This window comes from Heterocephalus glaber, unplaced genomic scaffold (genome assembly GCF_053883595.1).
Source record: "Heterocephalus glaber isolate CG9 unplaced genomic scaffold, H.glaber_assembly_v1.0 deba00000122, whole genome shotgun sequence".
Taxonomy (NCBI): Eukaryota; Metazoa; Chordata; class Mammalia; order Rodentia; family Bathyergidae; genus Heterocephalus; species Heterocephalus glaber.
In genome coordinates this window covers 79,375,289-79,393,420 of record NW_028258138.1, presented here as the reverse complement: position 1 = coordinate 79,393,420, position 18,132 = coordinate 79,375,289, and the positions used below count along the sequence as shown (strand labels likewise).

The 18,132-nt window shown below is 54.4% G+C and overlaps 1 protein-coding gene across 23 annotated transcripts in view; it reads right to left on the bottom strand.

The window, feature by feature from the left end:
- Atp2b2 (ATPase plasma membrane Ca2+ transporting 2) overlaps window positions 1-18,132 on the bottom strand; it is a 355,181-nt gene that overhangs the window by 155,653 nt on the left and 181,396 nt on the right. For 21 of the 23 annotated variants that reach the window (XM_087217052.1, XM_087217160.1, XM_087217090.1 and 18 more), the window contains exon 1: window positions 5,659-5,787. The exons of the other annotated variants lie outside the window; for them this stretch is intronic. The gene's annotated coding sequence lies outside the window, so the exon portion shown is untranslated. Of the gene's footprint in view, window positions 1-5,658; window positions 5,788-18,132 lie in introns of those variants that run through there. 23 annotated transcript variants of the gene reach the window in all.

The following is an 18,132-nucleotide window of genomic DNA, read 5'->3' as shown; positions in this document are numbered from 1 at the left end:
ATGTCTCCAGTTCTCCTCCCGGGGACTCAGAGTCCCTGTAGGTCCCCGGTGTCTCCATGGGTTGGCTAGAGTTCCTGCTCTTGGGTTCCTGGCTACAGGCCCAGCAGGTCTCTGGGCATCCCTATAAAGCTCTACACAGGCAAGAACAGTTCAAACCCCAGCTCTACCCATTGCTGGCTGTGTGACTCAGCGCATTCTTAACCTCCCCAGCCCTTGGCTTCCTTACCTAAAAAACGGACCAGAGTGAGGGAAAATGAGACACTGCACAAAGGTCTTACAGCGAACACTCAATAATTCCCAGAGACTGCAGTGTGTTGGACAGGGTCCCCTCCAACATTCACATCCCCCTGGAACCTTAGAAGGTGACTTTACTTGGAAACAAAGTCTTTGCAGATGCAATTAATTAAGACTCTGCAGACAAAAGCTCCTTGAATTTAGGGTGGGTCCTAAATCCAATGACCAGTGTCCTCATGAGAAGACACAAGGAGACACAGGGAAAAAGAAGGTCCTGTGAAGATGGGGAAGGGATGGAGGGATCTGTTCACAGGCCAAGGGATACGAGAAGCCAGAAGCCAGGTCAGATTCTCCCTAAAGCCTCCAGGAGGAACCAATCCTGCAGAGCCCTGATTTCAGACTTCTGCCCTCCCAGAAAGAGGGATGCTGAAATTCTGTTGTTTTAAGCCATCCAGTTTGTGGTATTTTGTTACCGCAGCCACTGAAAAACAAAATGGAAGTTCACCTGTGGTCACTTTCTTTGTTAAACCATCAGAGCCACAGTATCTCAGCCACTTTCGCCCCAAGGGCGACTGGTGGGATTGCTGCTGTTGCCAAGGAAGCCTCCCATAAAAAGAGACAGCTTGAGACCACTCGGCACCAGCTCACTAGGGCTTGCCCAGTGACCAGGTGGGGCCTGGGGTAGGAGGACCCAGCTGCCTGACCCTCAACCAAGGCTTTCTCCCCCATTTCTGGGAACCCCAGCCCTGCCCCCCACACCCTGGCCATCTTGCCCTTTCTCTCCCACCAGCCTTAGCCACATCTCTGCACCTCTCGGAGCCTGTGGAGGTTTCCTGGCTTTGACACAATGGTTTGAAGGCCTTCCACATCTCCCATCCTCCCTCGAAGGAAGAGACCAGGGACCAGTGTGCCCTGGGCACACTGCCTGAAGGCAGGTTCTCAGAGCTGTCATGCAGCAGCTCTCCACAGTGGGCAGTCTGGGCAGCACGTTCCCATCTCACAGATTACAAAACAGAGGCTTTAAGAGGCAAAGCAACACGCTCAAGGACACTGGGCTCCTAAGCAGCAGAGGTGGGTCACCAGCTCACACTCTCCATCCTCAGTCCACATAGTCTCAGTCTCTCCATTTGCTGTGCCACAAACAAGGGTCCCACTCTGGGCCTGGGCCCTCATATCTATTATGTCCCCATGTACCCAGTAGCATCACGAGAAGGGACACTACCATCACCCCACTGTCCAGGTAGAGACCCGAGGCTCCACCCTACTGCCATGAACCCTGGGGCTGTGAATCTTTCTCTCCACTCCCAGCACTTAACGAGCGATGAGGCTGGACACTCTTTGTCCAGGGGGCTTTCTCCCAGCTGCTTCCTGATTTGGGTCTCCAACTGGGAAGGAGCATGGAATCTTTGCAGGCTCAAGACTCCAGGCTTGGGAAGGGCCAGGGTGGGCTGCACCCCTGCTCCCACACTGCTCTGTGGGCTCCAGGTAGGCCTGGAGAGCTGTCCACACTAACGGTGTGTGCTTGAGGCACCCAGACAGCTGGCAGCAGCCTGCTGGGAGCTGAGGGCAGCTGACAGGAGCCTCATTCTGCACCTCAGGGACCCTCTGGGCCCCAAGCTTGACCCTACACCTGCTATGTACCAGCTGCTTTACACACATTATTTAAATATTTCCCAGCAGTCCTGCTTTAAATGTGTGGTTATAGAGGAAAGAATGAGGCTTAAAAGAGAAGAAGTTGTTTTTCTCAAGGTCATATAGCTTGGGAGGGTCGTTCTCAGAACCTGAAACCCAGGTAGGACAGGGAAGTCCCTTTGGAGCACCCTTCTTAGCTTCTTTAGGTGGCCTCCATTTGGATTTGAGGGGTGGGAGACTGAATTTTCATCTCATTGTGCCACTGTCTTCCTGGGTCACCTCAGTTCCCTATCTGTAGCAGCACAGGGAACAACATGATGTCCAGATCAAGCCCAGCTCTGAGCACCTGTGAGCTCCCTCACCCTGCTCTCAAAACCTGAGCGCCCTGCAAAACAAAGCCCCAGGTCCTCCTGACCCACAGGGCAGGGCACAAACACCTGCCCCCACCAGGAGACCTTAGTGCTTGAGACCCACCAGCCCAGATTCCCCTTCTTTCTTTCTCCCCAACCTTGGAGTTTGCCAACTGCAGCAACAGGGTGCTCCCTTTCTCTAGGTCCAGGTGCTGATGCTGATCACATCTTTGTGTACACCCCTCTACAGTGTCCAAAGTTCTCAAACAGAAGTGGGATACAGCAGAACAGGAACCAGCAAGCCTGGCCACAGATGAAGAGACTGAGGTGCAGAGAGCTCAAGCAACTCATCTAAGGGCACACAGCTGGTCAGGAGACACTGGGCCAAGGCATTCATCCTTCTGACCTGAGGAAAACCAAGGACCTCCACCCCCTCCACACACACACACAATGCTGCTTTCCGCCTGGGACTTAAGAAGGCTAACAAGAACCCCCAAGGCTCCAGAAAGCATGGTGTGACCTTGGACAAATCCTTTCCCCTGGCCAGGCCTCAGTTTCCCTCTTATGGATGAGCCCAGCTAAGTGACCTCAGAACACATGCCTGCTTTGGCTGTTTGTTTTGTCCCCAGTACTCGGGATTGAACCCAGGGCTTTCCTATTGAACTACATCCTCAGGCCCGTTTTTTTTTTTCCTCCAGGCAGGTTCACACTAAGTCATTAGGTTGCCCAGGATGTGCTCCAACTTGCAGTTCTCCTACCTCAGCCTCCGGAGTGCAGGGATTACAGGTGTGTGTCCCCACATGTGGCCTTGCTTTCTAGGTGGCATTCAATGCACAGCATAAAGGATGACAGAGCTGTCCAGCCACCTGGGACTGGCCACACTACCTGGGGAGAGCACTGCCTTTACCCACAGGAGACCCTCTCCGAGTTCTCAGCCTGCTTTTTGTGCACTTGGGAGCCAGCATCATGCCAGAGTCTAAGCGAGCAGGCAGGGACCCTGACAGCTTGGCTTCTACTTCCACTGTTGCCTTCCAGCTGTGTGACCTTGGGTGTGGGACTTCACATCTCTGGACATAGCTTTCCCATCTGGCTCCTAGGGATAACAGGGCTGTGGGTGGCCCCACTGAGGGGAGATGTGCAAAGCAATGAGCTTGGTGGATGCTAGTGGGGTTTTTATTTCCCTAGATCCACTGGCCCATACCTGCAGCTGGGTAAGGGGACACTAGGTGCAAAAAGAGGGACCAGCATTTTAGCCTGTGCATCTAGCATTGGCCACAGGCAGCTTTTCTGACCTTCAATCTAGAGAAGACTTTGGAGGTTGCTGGAAGCATCCCACATCCCCGCTCTCAGAGTCCCCATATTGGTGGGCCAGCCTCCTGGAGCCAGAAAGGGGGTAAGCAGGGCCAATCTGGGCAGCAGCCCGAGTCCGGCCCTCCTCTGTCTTCAAATCCAGGCAGCCTTCTCTGCAGTACATCAATAACCTGGGATGGCCTTGCTGAGCCCAATCACAGCTCCCTTGGAATGTGGCCTGGCCTGTCCCTCAAGCCTGCCTGAGGCTGTGGTGGCCATTTGGGATCTAGTGTCCCTCTGTCTTACTGCCAGTCCCCTGAGGGGCCAGCTCCCCGCCAGCACCCACAGAGCCACCTTTGCTCCTGGAAGCTGGTCGGTGGGTGTGTGCATGCAGCATCTGCAGAGGTGCTGCGTCTGTGTGCCTGTTGCCCTTCCCTTGAGTGTGTGGCCGACATTCACCTGTGGGCATATCCCAGCATGCCATGTACCTGCCATGCATGGACAGGCATGGAAGTGGCACCGGGAGCCCCGCATGAGTCTGGCTGTCATGTTTGCACCTGGGCAGCTTCACACACGCACACCCTGCACCTGTGGCTACTGCTGCAGGGCACTCCTTCTGCACCCCTATGAAAGGCCGGGAGGCATGTGTGGGCTGGTTAGATTCACAGGTGTGTACACACTACATTCGTGTTCATGCCCTACTCTGCAAGTAAGCACGTGGTGTTTAGAAAATGAGCTATATTTGCAGGCACTGGGGTGCATCTGTGGGCACAGGCATCCTGTACATCTGCATATGTATGACTTCAACACATATGATGCACTACTTGCTGGTGCTATATTTGAATCTGTGCATCTGAGTGAATCTGTGGACATGTATATGTCCTGATGTGGACAGGACTGAGAATGTGAAGGTGGCTAAACAATCTGGGCCATCAGCATCTGTTCTGGGTACCCCTCCCCCAGAGGACTCCCCAGAGCCACAGCCTCCTCCTCCCCAGGGCTCCTTCAGGGAAGTTACCAGCAGCCCCTGGGCCTGCGCTTGCTCCTAGCCCCCTCCTACTGCACACGTCAAAGGAGAATTTCTTGGGATGGCGCCTGCCTCTCCTGGAAATGCCCCAAACGTCAGCTCTGCCTCCTCCCAGAGAATTGGAGAGCCATGCAGGAGACCAGGGAGCCCCTCTGTGCTGGGCGCCAGCATGCAGCGTCATACCAAGACCCTCTGCCGGCCTTACCCTTCTGAAGGTCGAGTCTGGTGGGCCTCTGTCCGGAGGAGGGGGCCTACCACACACACCCCAGAATCCTTGTCTGATTGGGACAGGCCTGTCCGAAGACCCCTCCCTATACCACCTGGGTGAAACAGCCCTGGTGTGCAAAGGGCTACTTGGAGAGGCGGCTGCACACAGCAACACCACCCCACCACCCCACTACCCGGCCTGTCCCGTCCCCGTGGGAGGTCCTGAAGCTGCATTTCCGACCCTGTAGGTGTCCTGGTGCTCAGCCCACCCTGGCCAGCAAAGAACTGATCTTCTCGGCGAAAGTGCCAACTCCACCACCCAGCATGACCGCTGAAAAATGGCCTGGTCACCCTCTCCTGCCTCCCTCCTGCCATGGAGGGGACATGGGGACACATCCTAGAACCGCAAGCCCAGGCCCGCCTGACCCGGAGGTCCCGGCACCCCGCAGCCTAGCCCATGCTGGAGACCTCCGCCTGCCCCTTCCCGGCAGGTGGGCAGTGTGGGCAGCGGAACCCTCCGTCCTCTTCCTGTGCCCGGGACGAAGCGCAGGGAGAACCTTGCCCCCGCCGCGCCGCCGCCACCACCGGCCCTTGCATAACCTCCTCGGGGCGTTCGCAGCCGAGCCGTGGAATCCACCTGAGCTCTGGTATCGCAACGCCCCGGCCCGCTCAGCGCCGCGCCCGTCCCACCCCAGGACCCCGCTCGAGGGTCCCCGCGGCGCAGTTCCGGTCGCGATGCAGCCCCAGCGGCCGCCTTATAAACAAGCCTGCACCCCCACCCCACGCCGCGCCGCCGCACCACCGGCACTGAAACCCAAATGAAATGCAACCAGATAAAAGGGGCGAGGGAGGAAAGGGAGAGCGGAGTGGGGCGCTTTTATTTTTTATTTTTCCATGCTGGGGGATGCCGGTACTTACTTGGCTCCGAGAATCGCCGCCGGTCCGCACGGCCCGAGGCGGCAGCCCAGTCGCGGTGCGGCAGCGGTGGCAAGCCCGCCGGCGCGGTCCTCTGCAGACCGTACCATCCGCGGCCGGCGGGGCGGGGCCGAGCGGCGCCCCGAGCGCGCCCAGGGGGGAGGGACGGCGGACCGCGTGGGGGAGGGGCGGGCAGCGTGGGGGAGGGCGGGCAGGAGGGGCCCACAGGGTGCGCGGGGGCGGGCGCCCAGCCGCCGCCCCCGCGGTGTTTGCGGTTCTGATGTCTCCCGTGGTATCGGGAGAAACCAGAGTTAGCAGAGCCCCAGGAATATGCCCGCTCCCCAGAAGCAGGAGGGATGTCAAGGGCACTGAGAGGGTAGGGTTTAGGCTGAGCCCAGGGAGGGGTCCCGAGTGGGGGTGAGGAGTGGGGTTTGAGGGGAGGATTTTGCTCAAATGGCCCCGTATTGCCCCCTACTTCCTGGTGGACCTGTTAGGTTGAGAGGGGGCTGTTTCCCCGCCCCCTCCCCTAATCAGGACACCCCAGCCCTGGGGGCAAAGGTTGCATGGCGGGGGGGGGGGGGGAGTAGACTCAAAACACCTAAATGCATCTGTGTGGTTGCCAGGCCAATAGAACAGAGCCCCAGGGAGCTGTGGCTGCCACCTGAGTATCACCTCTGCAAATCACCACCCGGCATGGGAGGGGACAAGGACCGGCAGAAGAACCCCTCAAAGGGCCACTTCTGTGCTGCCAGGTGCCCACCTGCAGAGTGTTTGCATGTCCACATCATCAATGGGGACATCTTGACCAGTTCAGAGCCAGCCATGTGCAGGGACTCCAAGGAACCCCCACCCCCACCCAGCCTGCTGCTCACTCTTTTGCTGCCCCTTTCGTTCAAGACTGGTGGGACCATATCCCTCCGAGTAAAGTGAGGTATGAGGGGTCCCTGTAGACTTCTGAAGCCTCCCTTTCCATTGCCCTGCCCCCAGGAGTCCCCTTCTGAGTGGGAAGCCCCCAGAGTGGAAGGACCTTCCTTTCAGGACACCTGTGTGGAGGACCTGGCTCCAGCTGGGGCCAGGGGTGGCCCCAGAGCCAGTTCCAAAGGAAGCTGCCTCCTGTGGCCCCCACCCCTGCCTACCTCTGAGCTGCCTGCCTGAGCGTCCCATGCCGCTGCTCCATCCCTTGGCTGGCACAGAATATCAATTTGTCTCCTTAAGCTGAAAGTCTGCACTGCACCAAAATCAGAACCTGGCCATGCCGAGGGGCCGAGGGGGGAGAGCACCAGAGCGCTACAGCAGGGCCCTGACAACAAGACCAGGCTGGCATCCCCTTCCTTGATACCCCCAGCCCATCACAGGGTCCTGCCCATCCCTCAGCCAGGCAGAGAAGCCTCTTTGTGTGTGTGTATGTGTGGGGTACTGGGAAGGTAAGGGTTTCAAGGACTTGGATGCCATTCTGTGGGGGAAGAGTGTGACTCAGGCTGGAGAAGATCGCCTGCTGGGGATACCATAGAGTGTCCAGGGCCTCCATCAGAAAGGGTCTCGCCCCTGTACCACAGCCTGGGCTTGGGAGCTTCCAGAGACACCTCTCAGCCTCATCTTGGGGATGCAAGTAGGGGATTTTACAGGCCACTCCTAGGGGAGACTTCCAAGTCAGCCCAGGCGGCCAGGGCCAGGGCTGGTTCTTCACCTTCCCTGGGGCTTAGAGGAAGCTCTGCTCCCCACAGCAAGGCCAGGTAAAGGTGCTCTGCAGTGCCAAAAGACAACTCTGCAAGCACAGCAGGCCAGAGAAAAGGCTTCTGTGTGTGTAAGGAGGACCAGCTTTGGGGGCAGCCACTTTCCCTGATTATTAAATAGCCCCAAAGGGATCTATTAGTAGCCACCAACTTTAACAACATTATCCTTTGGTGTCCAGAACAGTTTACAGTTTGTGAAGCAGCCTGTGAAATGGTAAGTCATCTGATCATTCCAGCCATGACTAGGGCAGCTACTGTAAGCACGCAGGTGGGGAAGCTGTGGGTGGCTCAGAGGGGTGTGGTGGCCAGGACACAGACTACACACCAGTATGGGGTAAGCCCCACCTGTGCCTCCCAGTAGCTGTGGTTACCAAGCCCAGGGCTCTCCGAATGTGTAAGCTAGCAGTGAGTGGGCTGGCCAGGAGCCCCATAACTTGCCCACTTGGAATCAGTGAGTCCTGTCTGTCCAGTGGCCCCCATGTGATACCAAAGCTGTACTCTCAGGCAGATGTGGATTTTGGTTCCCCAGAATCTAAGACTAAATCTGGCCACAGCCCCATATCTCTGATATTCCCAGCCCTGTGTCCCTCAGCCTCTGAGTCCACACCCATGTGACTGGCTGCCTCTGTCTTATGAAGCAGTTCAGGTGTTGAGCAGCAGTGTCTGAAAGTTTTTCCTTGTGCATGTACCCAGCTTCTAGGTCCACAAGCTCTATTCAGCCTCAGAGTCCAGCTGAGACGGCCTATGTTGCATAGTCCTCCCCAGTTCCACGATGTCCATGAGATGGCCCATGCCTCTGTCCTCATTCTGGCTGCACCATCTTGTGGTGGTCTGGATGTCTGTCTCCCCCAGCAGCTGTGACCACATTGGCTGTGCATCTAGTGTCCCACCACATGGTAGGTGCTACAGTAGAGTTCTGAATGATGTTGATTCATCAGGTGCCACAACCAGAAAGACCCTCAAGAACCAGCTTAGTTGATAAAGGGCAGAAATCTGATCTTAAAATACAGGAACAGATAGAGAGAATTCAAAGAATGCTTAGGTCATCCATCTTTAAAAACAACAGCAACATCAAAAATTCCAGCTGGACTTGTACCTTTCCTATGTAAAATGGGCCAGCATCCTTCAGCAGAGTGTGCCATTCTCTTTTTTCTTTTTCCCTTAAGCCAAGACCAAGACAGAACTTCCTATACACTCACAAATTCCATAGGTTTCCACCTCTCAAGAGAAACATAAACATTCCAGGCTCCAGAAAATAATGCACCTCATTCTCTGGATGCCACTCACACTCTTCTCTTGTGTTTTTCTTTCCTAAATAAGTCTCTCCTATGCTGAAAGAAAGAAAGAAAGAGAGAGAGAGAGAAAGAGCAGGCCCATTCTCCCATTTTACAGTAGAGCACACTGAGGCCTCGGGTGAAGGCTGCCAGTGGTTTGCCTGAGTTCATCTTGAGAGGGGACTCAGGCCATGGACATCAGCCTCTGCCCTGCTTAGGCCTGGGACCTCCTCCTCCTACAGCAGACACACCCAGGGCCCTGGCCTCTCTTTCCAGGATATGTTGGGGACAGGGGGCACTGGACAGGCAGAGGTGTTGTGAAATCAGACAAACAATGACACTAGTGTTGCAACTCCAGGAAAGCTGGAAATGCAGGTCAGAGTCACCCACTGGGAAGAGGGGACAGAGGCAGGAGGCCAGGCAGGAGGGTTACTGATAGCTTTTGCCTCCAGCCTGGTGTGGCTCATGGTAGACATGGACTGAGGGCCAGGGTTGGGGAAAGGGTCGAGAAGTTGGTGTGGATTGGGATGTGAGCCAGCACAACTGATATTGATATGGTGTTTAGTTGGCTGTACACTCTCTTCTCCCTTGGCCAGAGGTCCTGGGGCCAAGGCACTTTGCCTAGAGTGGGGGCGGGGGCCAGTCTGCTGGAGGCGCATGGTCTGGGCAGGTCTGAGGGAGGGAGAAGCACATACTTATGCTGAGGTGCACCCTCCTGGAGAGATGGGTGCTCTCAGCCACCTGTCTCCTCCCAGAGTAACCAAGTGGATAGTCCACCTGCATCGGTCTTTTGCTGACACCTGGGCAAGGGTTCTGTATCGGCTCTTGGGTGTGGCTGGCTGCTGCCACAGAGAGCTGTTAGCTGGTCCCTGGAGTGAAGTGACTTCCCTCGACCCCTCACATCCCCATCTCTTCCTACTCCACAGATCACCTTCAGATTTGTGGGTTCTTCCCATTTTATAGATGACAAATGGAGAGCTGGGCACTTCAGGGACTTCCTTAAAAGTGACAGAGCCAGTGAGGCCTGGAGCCGAGAGAACCCAGATCTGTCCAGCTAGAGCCCCAGGCCCTCCCCTCTTTTCCTGGCTGAAGTTGCCAGAGTCTGGGGCAGCAACCGAGGGTCTCCTGGGCCCATGGCCTTGAGGGCTGGTGAACGTGGGCCCAGACGATGACCTAGCCAGCTTGTCTCAAATCTCCCCTCCAGCCACACTGTGGTCCTTGCCCACTCCCCATGCCCACCATGGTCTGAAGCTCCACAGCCAACTCCATCTGGGCTGAGGCTTTTCATGCGCACAAACTTGGCTTCAACTCCTGGCCACCTCATTTACCTGCTATGTAGCTTTGTACATGTGTCTTGACCTCCCCAAGACCTAGTTATATGTCATCTGCAGAGTAGGTATGATTTGGCAGGATTATAAATTAAAGGAAGTGGCTGCTGTTGAGAAGCCCTGGGAAATTGGTAGGGGTGAGTCTGTTCCTGAGCCTCCTCCTGGACCAGGATAGTTCTCAGGCACAACCTGTGCCAGGCTTATTCCACCCAAGGCCCCAGTTCCCAGCTCCTGCCAAGGGTTCTTGCTTCCTTAGTGGGAAGGATTCGGACCTCGCTCTGGTGACATTCACACCAATAACTTTGTGCACCTCGTGTCCACTTTGTGGTCCTCGAGGCCCTGAGAGGCAGGGCCTCCTTTTATTTTCATTTCACAGATGAGGATACTGAGGCCCAGCAAGGTACAACAATGTCTTCAAAACCAGAGTGAGCAGGGACCTGGCATTGAAAGCAGAACTCAGTCCTGGGTGTGAACTTGGGTCAATGAGCCATGTGAGGCCTGGGTTTGCACAAATGAGGGCACATCTCCCTGACCACACAGGAAGGGGCCACCCTGACCTCCCTCCTGGCTGGGATGCCTTTGTGGTAATGGAGGACACCACTTGCCTGTTGTGAAGCCAGAAGCCAAGTCCAGAGTGTGTGCCCCCAGGGCTACTGCAGATGAGACAGAACCCATGTCTGTCTTCTGCAAGTCCTGGTGGGACAGGGCTTTGAGGTCAGCCCTGTAGAACAGGTTATCAGGAAGCAGGTTTTCTCCCCTGGGGAGCCTATGGCCCTGGGAGGACTGCCCCGGGGAGGTGCCCTTCTTCAGGCCTGGGGAACATGGTCTTGTGGTACCTGGTCTTGTGGTACCCTTCAGGCCAAGGTCACTCTGTAAATGTGCCCCCCACTCACCCCACCCCACCCTAACCTTGGTTCCCTGCCTCCTCTCCTGCAATCCTCCCCCATTTACCTACCCTGCAGCTTTGGGCAGTTTTCCAGAATTCTCCTAAACCATTCTTTGCCTCTCCTGTGCTGGAAGCATAAAACCCACAATCTTCATAGCGTCTCACTTGCCTGGATGACTTCCTCCAGCCCTTCTTGTTGCTCTCTGTCCCACCCACTCTCTCTTTTTCTTGGACACTGGCATTTCCACACCTATGTGTCTTTGCACCCCCCTGCCATGGCCAGGGCGGCCTTTCCTCCCCACTCCTCGGCCTGGAGGGCTCCTGTGCATGCTTGAGGAGGGCTCCAGTGCCCCTTCTTCGAAGCCTCCTTTCACCTCCCCTCTATTGTGCTTGGCCCTAATAAGGCTTTGTTTCAGTGAAGCTTTTTGTGTACATCTATCCAGCAGGCAGAGGTGCTCCCAACAGGCAGGACATTGGGTCTCATTTGCCTGTGGTAGGCACAGAGCCTCAGTAACTACAAGTCTGTCGAGTGAGGAAGCAGTCCCCCTGGTAGTCTTGCGCTGTGTTGGAATTTCTCTCTGGTTCCAGAGATGGTTTTCAGGTGTGCTCAGGAGTCTGTCTCAGGAGTTGCTATTTCCTGAGTCTGCCAATGAGTGGGGATCCCTCTGTGTGCCCAGTTTGGGCAGGGTAAAGGGAGATCCTCACTTAATTCATCAACTTTGTCCAGAGAACTGTTACGTGGGACCAGGATGCCTGAGCCCAGGGCTGACTCAAGATGAGCTGATTACCTGAGGAGGACCCGTGAGCCTGAGCCCTCAGCTATCCACGGCCTGACATTCCACCATTAGTAATTCATTTCTTTGGATGATTCGGGTCAACAAATAGTTATTCAATTTTCATTTGCACCATGCAGGGGTCTCTACTTAACATTAACTTGTGTGTGTTTTCACTCCAGCTGGAGGCTGCCTTCCCAAGGGAAGAAAAGGAGAAGGAAGGGGGAAGCAGAAGGGACAGTGACTCCAGGAGGGTCAGGAGCGGGGGGACAGGACTGTCATTTGCTGAGTACCTGCTGTGTGCAAGGCTTCTCACCACTATTCCAGGAGAGTTTGTTACCCAGCCTGTGCAGGGACAGGAGAGAGTGAGCTGTCTTGGACACTGGCTTGCCCAGGGGCACACTGCTGCTGGGCATGGGGTAAGGAAGGAAATGAGGCATCCTCTTCCATAGATCCTGGGACATTGTGCTCACCAGAAAAGAGGTCCCAAGAGAGGACAGGAGCAGAGGGTAACAACTGAAAAGCCTGTGGGCTGACAGGTCCACCTGTCAACCAGCTGGAGGGCTGGACACTGCTCGGACCGTGACCAGTGGGAAGACAAGGAACAAAACAGCCACCTGAGGCTGTGAATCCATGCAGCAGGCACGAGGGCCACACCAGCACCCTCTCCCCAGTGCTTTCCTGTGTTAATATGCACACTCACACTCACACGTCCCCTTCAGCCCTGCTGTGTGGACAGAACCATCTCATTTTATTGACATGGCAACTGAGGTTGGAGAGTGGAGGGGACAAGCCCAGGGTCCCAGAGTTGGAGCCAGATTGGAACTTGGCTCTTGCCCTGGAGCATGCAGCCTTACAGCAGAGTCCCAAGGCACACTTACGGGCTCCCAAGTAGTTGGGGTGCTCAGCCTGCAGGCCTTTTCTGCTATGCCAGCCCCAGGGTCTGGGCCTGAGCGGCTCATCTGCCTCCATTGCCCACTGTCCCTATAGGGTGCAGAGTGCTCAGGAGCTGGAGGGACGCACCTTCAGAAAGCTTGGCTCCATCTGACAGCTGAGTGGCTTCAGGTTCTTCCATAAAATGGGCTCAATGCCATATACATCCTGCCTCTCTGTCAGCTCCTTTCTTCAACAAATACCCAGTGAGGGCTTACTTCCCAGCTTCCAAGGTAGGTGCTAAGACCATGGGCAAAGAAAGGACCCTGGCACCATGTCCGAGAGGGTTTGGAGGCAGTTGTGAAATAAAATGATATCTCGAGATCAGTCATATTGACAGAGGTGGAGGAACTGAAGTGTGCAGATACCATGAACATGTTCAGAAAGACCCAAGAGTTTCATGCAAGGGAAGGAGGAACCACAGAGGGTTTCCCTAAGGTGGGTGATGCTTGAGCAGGGAGTCTGAAGGCTGAGCAGAAGCTCACCAGGAGGAAGGCCAGGGTTGTGTTCCTGGCAAAGGGAGTGGCTGTCCAAAGGCCCTGAGGCTGAAGGAGAATCACGGTTCAAGACAGAAAGGAGACCTAAAGGACTGGATGAGAGATGAGGGCAGTATGCAGGAGAGGCGTGGGAAAATTGTCTTGTCCTGAGGAGGGCACCTTAACAGGGTTTTAAGGACTACATAGGATAATGAGCGGGGCCTGTAGGAAGCTTCCATGTCACAAAACTCTGCACCTCCCTCAGCCACAGCACTGGGCCTCCTGGGTCACTCTGCTGTCACTCCCCCACCCAAGCTGTGGCCATTGCTGGCCCTGCACCTGGGACCTAGCAGCCGGCAGGATGAAGAACAGCAGAGCAGACATGGGACCAAACCCAAGGTTTGCAGTGACCACTGAGTGGTCTCAAGGAGCCACACGGCCAGCTTGTACCTCAGTCTCTATATCTCTGAAGTGGAAGCAACATCTACAACTGTGGGAGTGGCCAGGAGTGGTGAGACAGTAACAGGCATGTCCCTGGACCACGAGACATGTGCGGCAAGGCCTGGCTTTCTTCTTTCTCTCTATTCTGTGTAGGCAGAAGGGTTCAAGTCAAATCGTGGGGCATCTGGTCTTTGATTTCCAGCAAAACGAGAGAGAACCTGAGACTGCATCATTCATTTTTTTAGCATTAATGGGACGCCTACTGGAAGCAGGGCCTGGGAGGGGAACACTCAGGTGCAAAGGAGGGGAAGAGGTAGGGGAGCCCTGGGGGTTCCAGGGGCCTCTGCCTTGTTCTACTCCCCATGGGGTGTCTTGCCTCCCAGAACCTCTCCCAAGTGGGGACCCTCTTCCCTGTGTCATGGCAGGGGCTGTCAGCTGCCAGCCCCACAGAAGAGCCCTCTTGTTCTGAAAATCTAGCAACAATTCAGGTCCCACAACTACCCTGGCCAAAGCTAGGTGGTACAGGGCTGGGTTCTGGAACCAAACTCACACAAGCCTAAACTCAGATCTGGGTTCCACTGCTCACTCGGCTGTGTGGCCCTAGGCAAGTCTCTTTGCCTTCCTGAACTGCATGTCTTCATCAGTAACTTGACAGTAATATCTGCATCTGAGTCCTGCCCTGACAAGGAACTGTGATTCTATGCCTGTAAAATACTTTCGCTATCATGTGTTCTACGCACAATAAGGGGTCTTTTTAAAATTACCCACCAAGCTGGGTGTGGTGGTACACACCTATAATCCCAGCTTGGGCAATCAATAACTTTTTGAGACCGTCTCAAAATGCAAAATAAAAAAGGGCTGGGAATGTAGCACAGAACAAAGGCTCTAGCTTGCATCTCCCATAACACACACACACACACCCCACCCACAAGCCAGAAACAAACAGGACACAGACACTGCACTGCACTGCACTGCACTGTGGGGCGTGGCTTAGTGTGGTGGTAGTCTTGCCCTGGTGCTCCTGTCCTGCTCATTGTGCGTAGCAGTAGGCTCTTGTGGGTGGCTTGCACTCTGCCAGGTGGGAGCACCACCCCCAGAAAGTGGGGCGACCGCCATGAAGCAGGACATGCACCTCTTCAAAATCCTGTTAGCCATGTCCAGCACAGTGTGGCAGAAGGGAGGGTGCTGCCTGGGTGGATCCCTCTCAAGGCTCAGGCCCTTTCTGCCCTTCTTCCCCTGTACCTGCTCTGCCCCAGCTGGCTGCCCAGGCACACTCCTGGCTCTGTTGGCTCCTGTCTCCTGCTTTTCTCTCTCTAACCACTGGGCTTGCTGTGGATGTCCAGGCTGCTCAAAGGGATTTCGTGTCAGAAGAGGTGGCCCTGCGCAGGCCCTGCCTCAAGAAACTCAGTCAATGATCTTTCTTTCCCTCTTTCCCTTTTTCCTTTCTCAATGCAGAGCCCAAGCCCCTTCCCCAGCCAGCCTCAGCTCGGAATGCAAGTTATTCAGATTCTCATCCAGAAGTTCCCACAACCCAACTCAGTGCTCTGGTTTTGCCAGGCCAGGTCTCCTTCCTTCAGTCCTGAAGGGCCTGCTTGCCCTGCACTTGGGCAAGGCTCTGCTTTCTGACTGGCCGAGTAACTCAAGCTCTCTGAGACTCAGCAGTAAAAACAGCCACGTTCACAGGTCTCCTGCATGTGGGCACTGCCCTCAGCTCCCCTGCAACACCAGGCTGATACAGGGATCCGCCTGCTTCTTGGAATCCTGTGATGAGATCCAATAACAGATTTGTGAAATCTGCTCAGCAGTTGGAAAGCTCCATGCTAAGGCTGGTGTTATACTTTGAAGGGCAATGCTTGTTTAGATCTACAATTTTTAGATTTTTTTTTCCCAGAACGTCATAGGCATGTTATTTATAGTCAGCTCTCATACAGGTTTTTTTTTTATCTTTCTTCACTGCTCTGCTAAAAATAACAAATGACAAAGGTCATGTCTGCTCTACTACCTGAGGAGTCTACAAAGCAGGAGGCTTTTAATCCTCTGCCTTAGCAAAGTGAGAGCTTTCCTGCTGACAGGCTGCAGGCCACACCCTGGAATTCCTGGGTGTTGGGGGTATGCAGACCTCAAGGACCCATATGCAGGTGAGCCTTGCCTCAGTTACCTCTCCCCCCAGCCAGGGGAGGGAGTAGATTAAGGGCAGGAGTCCTGGGTCCTGGTCCCAGGCTGCAGTATGAGCCTCGGTTTACTCATATTCGTATTCAGGAAGGCTGGAGTAAATAGACATGAGGAACTTCCTCTGGATTGTTGTCCACATGTACTCACTTGTTTCCTCCCCCCAGCTTGCACCACTCTGGCTCCACGGAATGTACATACACTGGCCCCTGACAATGACAATGGTGTTGATGACATGCCAAACACCAGGCTAAGGCAGCCTTTGGAGTGAGTACGCTCACCCAACCCTGGCCAGCCCAGTGGGGAGGGAAGCTTGTTGTCCTCATCTGACAGAAGAGGGAGGAGCTGAGCCCAGAGAGGTGAGATTTCACATGAAGTCTCACACCAAGCAATGACTAAGCAGGTGTCACCTCCTGGTCTGCTCTTGGCTCCAGGCACTGAGCTGGACACATGGGCAGGAAGGCAGATGGACTTAGGCCTGCTTTGTACATGGCTGAGGAAGCTCTGGTCACAGAATGACTGTCACAAAGTGTTGGGAGTGGCAGGGGAGGGAGAGGCAGGGGCAGCCCATGGGGACCCAGGAGGGGGCTCATTTTGCCTGGGCCTGCCAGTTGGGGATGGCAGGTAAAGCCTTCCAGGTGACAGGTGTGGCAGGAGAGAGGAAGGTAGGATTGAAGTGGGGCTCACAGAAGGCCTTGGGGGGCATGCAAACCCATAGCAGGAAAGTGCAATTACAGGTTGGCCAGAATACCTGCAACTTCAGTGGTGACACCTGCCATTTGACAAATGTGACTCTGCCCTGGTTTGAATATTACTTGGCCCCCCCAGGCCCATGTGTTAAAGGCTGGTCCCCAGACCATCCCAGGACCTTTAAAAAGTGGAACCTAGAGGGAGGAACTTAGGTCACTAGGAGTGTGCCCACCAAGGGGATGCTGGAAGCTTGGCTCTGTCCCTCCTGGAAATGAGATGGATGGTTTTGTTCTGCCCTGGTCTCCTCCCATGATGGGCTAGCTCCCACAGGGCAAAGCAAATGGGCCCAGCCCACTGAAACTTCCAAAACCACAAGGTAAAATAAATCTTTTCTTCTTATAAGTTGACTGTCTCATTTATTTTGCAATCGTGACAGAAAGCTGGCAAACATATATATATAATATACAATAGCATATATAATGTTTGTCTGTCTTTAAATCGACTCTAGTTTTTTAAAAAATGTAGACATCTTCTCCGTGCAGTGGGCCCTCTTTATCCACAGGTTCCCACATCTCTGATTTAACCAACCTTGGACTGGAAATATTTAAATTGTTGCATGGGTATTGGACATGTGCAGTCATTGTTGCCCTCACAACACAGCCTAACAGCTCTTCATAGCATTTACATTGTATGAGGCACAAGTCCTCTGGTACTGGTTTAAGGCACACAGAGATATGTCTAGGTTCTATGCACACAATGTCATTTTCTGTAAGGTACTTCCATGCTCATGGATTTTGGTATCCAGGGGGGACCTGGAAACCTGTGGGTAGATACTGCAGGATGATGGTGCTACCTGAAGCACTGATAGTCACAGTATCATGGATTTACTTCACCATTTGCCTTTTCTCTTAACACATTAAAGTAAGTGCAGAGCTATTAAAAACAAAGAATGCACTTGCACTGGGAATGATGGTGCATACTTGTGATTCCAGCATTCTGAGAGGCTGAGGCAAGAGGATTACAATTTGAGGCTAGTCTGGGCAACGTAGGGATTTAGTAAGACCCTGTCTCAAAATAAAAAATAAAAATGAGTCATAGATGTAGCTCAGTGAAAAGACACTGAGTGTGATCCCCAGTGTGGGAAGAAAGAAAGAAGGAAAGAAAGGAAAGAAGGAAGGAAGGAAGGAAGAAAGAAAGAAAGAAAGAAAGAAAGAAAGAAAGAAAGAAAGAAAGAAAGAAAGAAAGAAAGAAAGAAAGGCTGCACTTATTTACCCACTAAAATGGTAGCTTGTTGGCCTTTTGGGAACCGTGGCCATGACTGTGAGCTTGACCTGAGGGTAAGTTTTAGGCGGCTGATCTGGGGTACAGGGAGTTTCTTAGAGATTAGGAAGGGCAGGAGGGCCATGCCTGGGGTCAGCCCCCCTCCTCACAAAGGGCTGGGGCCTTCAAATGCCCCAAGGTGAGGGACGCTCGTCCACACAGCCCTGCTCTGGGCCTCAGCTTTCCTCTTCCTTGGAGCCCAGGGGAGCGCCTCCCGGACACACCTTTCCTCAGCCCAGCGCCTGAGCGCCATTGCGCCATGCTGACCTCAATGACTAACACACATTCCTGGCCTAGTTAGAAAGCCCCTTGCCTCTCATATTTATAGCCACCTGCCTACTCTCCAACTTCACTCTCATCCTGCCCTCCCAGGAACCTCCTTTCTCTGTGTCCTCTGTGCTTGAAGCCCTGCCTTTCTACAGGTGCCCTCAGCCCCTCCTCTCTGAGGACAGTT